This window comes from Mycteria americana, chromosome Z, assembly GCF_035582795.1.
Source record: "Mycteria americana isolate JAX WOST 10 ecotype Jacksonville Zoo and Gardens chromosome Z, USCA_MyAme_1.0, whole genome shotgun sequence".
NCBI classification, from domain to species: domain Eukaryota; kingdom Metazoa; phylum Chordata; class Aves; order Ciconiiformes; family Ciconiidae; genus Mycteria; species Mycteria americana.
In genome coordinates, this window is record NC_134396.1 from 79,831,409 (window position 1) to 79,837,719 (window position 6,311).

The following is a 6,311-nucleotide window of genomic DNA, read 5'->3' on the forward strand; positions in this document are numbered from 1 at the left end:
TGAGGAGAGAAGGATGTAGGTTGTGCTGGAGCAAGAGAACATGGTTTGAAACTGTAGGTCCTCCACTGACTACTGTCTGGTTGGTTCTGGCAGTGCCCTGGCAGCTCGTGGCCTGTTTTACCCCTTTTTCCACACATGCAGAGTAAAAAGCATAGAAGAGAGAGACTAAGCAAACCATTACTTACACACAAGTTTGGCTCCATGTATGTTTCTTTCTCTAGAGTTTGGGTGTAATTCTGTGCTGAAAAAAGTGTAAAGATGCAACACAGACAACATTTCTGCCGCTTTCCTTATCCTGGCTTCTTGCCTGGAGGAGGGAGAATTGTGACTTGGAGCTAGTGTCATCTTCAGAAAGGGTGATTAGTTTGAATCCACAGCTGTGGATTCTGTCCTTGGGAGAGAGACTTCTGTCTCATCCCACTCGGTGGGTTGTGAGATGGATGAGTCTTTTGATTCCCTGGGGCTTTGGGTACCGACAAAGGCCGATCTCTGCTTGGCAGAGCCGCAGGCCAGTAGAGTCACGACAGTGATTCACAGGAACAGTCAGACTAGCAACTTTATTAACTAGCGAACTAGACAAACGGACAAACTTAACAAACTAGCAAGCTCAGTGAATGAACAGAGGCAATTTGGCAATGGAGCTATTTTCCAGGCAACCTGTCACAATTCATCCAAAACTCATATGCCCAGATATATATATATAGTGGAAGAGTAGAAAAGAGAGAGTAAGAAAAAAAAAACGAGTAGAAAAGAAACAGAGAAGTGAGAAAAGGAAAAGAGAACAGAGGAGATAAAAAAAAAAAAGGAAAGGTATCACCACCCTCGGATCCCGTGATGATGGTGACAGACGTGGCAATCCTCTGGTGATGGGCATGCGCCATTCCCTGGGGAAGGTGTCTCTTTATACTCTAATCCCTGCCTCAGGTCACACCCCTGGAGGACTCATGTTGTTCTGGTCCTCAAAAGTTCGCAGGCGCTGGGGGAGGGCGGTGGTCGCAAGGAGTTTCATTCCAAGTTTCGGGTGGTTGCAGGCCCATTCCTTAGATAAAACTCTGTGTGACCTCTGGCCATAGATGGTAACTGTGCATCCTCCAACGCGGTCTTCTCATCCCCTGCTAGCCGACTTGCTGCACCTTGTCTCGCTGCAATGTTTGAGTCAGTACCTCTTTCAGTGTCTCAGAAGACAATACCTCTTCTAGTCTCTCCTCCGAAGAGCTCTCCCCATCCCATGCTAGCCGACTTGCCGTCACCATGCAAATCGCGCCTCATCTATCCACAATGTTTGAGACTTTAACTTTCAGTCTCCCACAACTTCTGTGCTAGTTTCTCTGCATTTTCACTCTAGTCCTGGACTGCTGGACTGTAAGCCTCATTTGCAGGTGTTTACTAAGCAAGGCTGTAGGAATCTGGGGCTTGTGAAAAGCTGAGGCTCACCTCTGTGAGAAAAAGCTTATGTGAAACAGGAGGAGCATGGGATGTCAAGAGCAGTCTTCTCTTTGAGGTGCCTTTGCTTCAGACAGTAATTTGGCTTTACTACATCATTTTGGGGTATAAGGGTAACTCCTTACCCATTACATGCCTTAACGACCCACTCTTCACAGCTCTTATTAGAAGGGACACAAACATGCAGTTTTCTGGCTAGAAGATAGTTAATGCCATGGGCGTTACGGGCTGCAGATAATCAATAGGAATGTTTTTATCACAAAATGGTTGAGGTTGGAAAGGACCACTGGAGGTTACCTTGCCCAATCCCCCTGCTCAAGCAGGGCCACCCAGAGCCAGGTGCCCAGGACTGTGCCCAGATTACTTTTGAATATCTCCACTGATGGGAATTCCACAACCTCCCTGAGCACCCTGTGCCTGTGCTTGGTCACCCTCACAGTAAAGAAGTGTTTCCTGATGTTCAGAGGGAGCCTCCAGTGTTTCAGTGTGTGCCCATTGCCTCTGCTCCTGTCACTGCACACCACCGGAAAGAGCCTGGCTGGTCCTCTTTGCGGCCTCCCTTCAGGTATTTATAGACATGGATGAGATCCCCCTGAGCCTTCTCTGCTCCAGGCTGAACAGCCTCAGCTCTCTCAGTGTTTCCTCACAGGAGTGATGATCCAGTCCCTTTGGCATGTTAGTTGCCCTTCATCGGACTCTCTCTGGTACATCCGTATCTCTCTTGTACTGGGGATCCCAGAACAGGACACAGTCCTCCAGGTATGCCCTCACCAGTACTGAGCAGAGGGAAAGGATCACCTCCCTTGACCTGCTGGAGATGGTCCTCCTTATGCTGCCCAGGTCACTGTTAGCCTCTGCTACAAGAGCACATTGCTGACTCTTGTTCAACTTGGTGTCCACCAGGAACCCCAGGTCCCTTTCTGCCAAGCTGCTTTCTGGCAGGGCAGTCCCCAGCATGTCCTGGTGCATGGGGTTGCTCCTCCCCAGGTACAGGGCTCTGCAGTTCCCTGTGTTGAACTTTGGAAGCCTCTGACTTACCCAGGCCTTGTTCTCAAGTCTTCAGTAGACAATTTGCTCAGAGGGCTGATCTGGCTGAAACTACTTTTTGTGGTTTTTTTAATTCTCATTAGGATCTGGTCTTCTGCATATCAGAGCCAGCAGCTCTGACTGGTATGAAGCACTATTCTGAGATACGTAATTAGTTTATCCTCTTTATCTAATTCTAGCTCATTGCTGCTGTGTTTCAGGTTCATTTGGGCATGAGAAGAGGAGCAGACATGGCTCACCCTGACAGCGCCATGGGTTTTTGGATGAAAAATTAACTGCTGTTGCAAAGCTGCTTCTGTGTGCCAAGGCAAGCAGAGAAGTAGAAAGCAGAGGTGGTTGCCTGACCAATCGAGCAAGAAGTGCTGCTCTTTTCCATGATTTGGAGCCACTTGCAGCAGAGATGAGGCTGTTAATAGCCTCTCTTGACATCACTGCTGTGTGCAGCAGAGGTGTTCTGACCATGGCTGAGAGCAGCACCCCTGATTTGGGGAAAATGACTGCTAATTTACTCTGAATAGGAGAATGACTCATCTGCAATGTGTCTCACTATTAGCCGCTGCTCTTCAGAAAGCAGCTATTCGCCTTCCCAATAACACGGTAGGGTTCTTTGCTATACGGAAAGAAGTGCCAAGGCAGGGATGTGGCAGTGGGGGAAGGGGACCCAAGATCCCATTGTGGGGCCAGAGAGGTGGCCCCCAGCGCTGGGCAGCCCCCACTGAAGCAGGCAGGACAGGACTGCAGGCAGGCCCCATGGAGGGGTCTCTTACCTTGCTGTGAACCACAGCAAGATGTAGGTAGCGTAGAGGGACTCAGAGCCCCCAGTCAAATACTCTTGTTCCTGTCCACATCGTGGAGAGGGGAGTGTGAATAAATGGTTTGATCCCTGGGAGACAACAGGAAAGGTTGAAAGGAGAAATCCAGTATCAGTGGGGAAAGGTGCTTTGCTGGAAATGAGGCGAGGTTTTCTAACACTCTGCTCAGCTTCCTGGGGTCGCCTTACTTGAGAGCACATCCTGGACATTGTAACTGCAAGAGACACTGGGAGAGAGGCTGTGCACTCCTCTCCAGAGGCAGGTGTCCAGGCTGCCCTGTGGGAGACTGACGGGCCTGGCAGCCGCAGGTTAGAGAACGCTAGCCCTTGCCAGAGTGCGATGCCAGCAGGACAGGCTGGCCGGGAGCAGGAGGGCCACAGCCACGGCTTTCCTTGGACTGCCACCAAGCAGCTCTGAGCCCATGCTGCAAACACACCACACCTGCCCACAGCTGCTGCCTTAGCAAGCACATGCCATAGCCAGGCAGCATTGGCACACCTGAGCCAGCACAGAAGGAGATGAGGCAGGACCTATGACAGTTTGCATCGTTGTCCCTGTCTGAGTGGGAGCATGTTCCCATGGGAGCAGGGTGGCTCCCACAGCTGCCTGGTTTGAAGGTGACCAGAAGCTCTCCCCACTGCTCCTCTGCCACCACCCCAAGATCACTCCACTAGTACTTCACTCCAAGAGTACTTCACTAGGTTACAGATGGCATTACAGTCCTCTTGATAAGTTGTCTGGCCACCAGATAAAAGGTTCCATGAAATAGGCTGGGTGCAGGCTCTTTCTCACACCTAAGAGCGCAGGGCTGTGTAGGACAGTGTTGGGTTGGAGTCAGCTTCTCTTAGTGATGCTGGCATATTGTCTCACAACTGGTTTCTGCGCAGACAGCAGGATAGGCACAGCAGCAGCAGGGAGGCACTCAGCTTTTTACAGTGCTGCTTTTCTGGAAATTATGAGCTCTTATTAACTTACGAGCAGACAAATGTGCACTTTGAGCAAAGCAAAATGCACGGTCTGTGCTGTGCCAAGAAGTGGCCATGCAGGTCATATATGTGCACTAGCTTTGCACAACGTTCAGGTGGTGAGAAAGCCAGCAGAGCTCCAGATTGTGCCCTCAGCAAGCTGCTGGGTTGAGGTGGCTGGGGGCTGTTACCCACTGTGTCACAATGACACTTGAATTAGGGGTTTGCACAAGTATAGCAGCACCCTATGCTGCTTCCAGTATGCTCTATAATCTATTGACTGTAATACAAGAACATAAAACATCTTATGATTAGTGAATGCCACTGAAAATCAATTAATGATTCCTACTGAATTCTCTCCGCACAAGGAGAGAATACTATTTTCTGACATCGTGTCTGAAAGTCCTAACTGTACTGACCAGTCAGGGTCTCAAGTATATTTAACATAAAATGGAAAGATTAATTGGGAATTAATTAATTATTTTTGCTTTCCATGTGAAGATGAAGTCAGTATGAACATTTGGATTTTTCCATAGTGATTGATAGTATAAATAGTATATAAATATTAACATTTGAAGACAGTATTTGAACTCTGTACTTCCAGCTCAACCTGTTGAAAGTTTAAGGATACTTGATCACACGACCTCTTCCAGGTTTTACTCCATATATTGAAATTGCTTGCTCATATTCTGCTATGCGAAGTGAGTTAAACTACATGTATTTTGTGAACAATTTTCTGTATGCCCTGCTTGACAGCATGTGGACCCTCCATGGTGCATTTTGCTGCCCAAAGTGCAAAAAGCACAGAATGAAAAGGATATTAAAACTATTGTAAAGATCCCAGATCTCACTGGGGTTTGTTTGGTTTTTTGTTTGTTTGGGGTTTTTGGGTCTGGCTGATGGGATTCAGAAGCCTCTGGGAAGTGCCTGAACACAGAGATGTCCTCCTAAACCCCAGGGTTCAGGCCACTGCAGGCAGCCCCAGGCATTACAGGTTCCCCATCTTATTTTTGAGATTCTCAGCATTGCCTTAGAAGTATGTGCAAGTTCAGCCCACTCCAGCTTCTGTGTGCCACCACTGTGAACAGTCTGAGCCCCCATATCTGTTGCAATTGTGCTATTTATTTCTCTACAGGCATTTTCAGAGTAGTACTGAACATTTCCGGGTGCTTCTGCAAGCATGCCAACCTTCTGGCAACTTCCAGTTTAAACACACCACCATGATCTTTCTGTCTGTGCCAGCAGCCTGGCTCTGTCCTGACTCAAGTACGGCCCACCCTTCTTCTCCCGGTTCTCCCATCTCGAAAGGTTCCCCAAGGTCATACCCTTCACACATGAAGGCTGTGGATCTGTGCCTTTGTATGTGAGGCAGGTAGTACTGCAGAGACAGCTACATGGAGTCTGGGACTTCAGGTTCCTGCCCTGCGGCATGAATTTGGGTTCTCGCATCCTTCCCACACACCTGTCCCTGCTACCAACCTGTGCATTCATTCCTCTCCTGCCTTTTACCAAGTGGCTCTTACAGGCATATTGTGTATTGGCATCTTTCCCACTACCACTGCCGGCTTCTTCTACTGCTTGACTCTACCTCTGCTTCAGGACTATCTCTCAAGCAAACCAACCCTGTTATCAGCTGGAGGGTGGGTCTCAGCTAGGAGCTACAAGCCTTCCTTCCCTGAAGTTTGTCTCCTGAGTAGCAGCACCATGGCAGGGACTGCCCTGCAATGCCTCAGCAGCTCCAATCTTCCCATTTCTCTAAGTGTACTTCAGCTCAGCTGTGCTCATCTCAAGAGACCCCGTGCTTGGCTCTCCTTGTGCTGTGCGGGTCTCCTCCCACTCTGTCCAGGGAACAGCATCCGGCAGTTTGTGCTTCAGATGCGCTGGTCTCTGAAAGCTTGTGCTAGGTCAGCTTTGCCATCATCCTGAGGCAAACCAGGCCTTTGACAAACTCACTGACCATACAGTGCCAAAATAATGGTAAAAGGTTTTCTTTGGTGGTGCTTCAAGACGATTCTGGACTGTACACCCAGATGTAATATATATA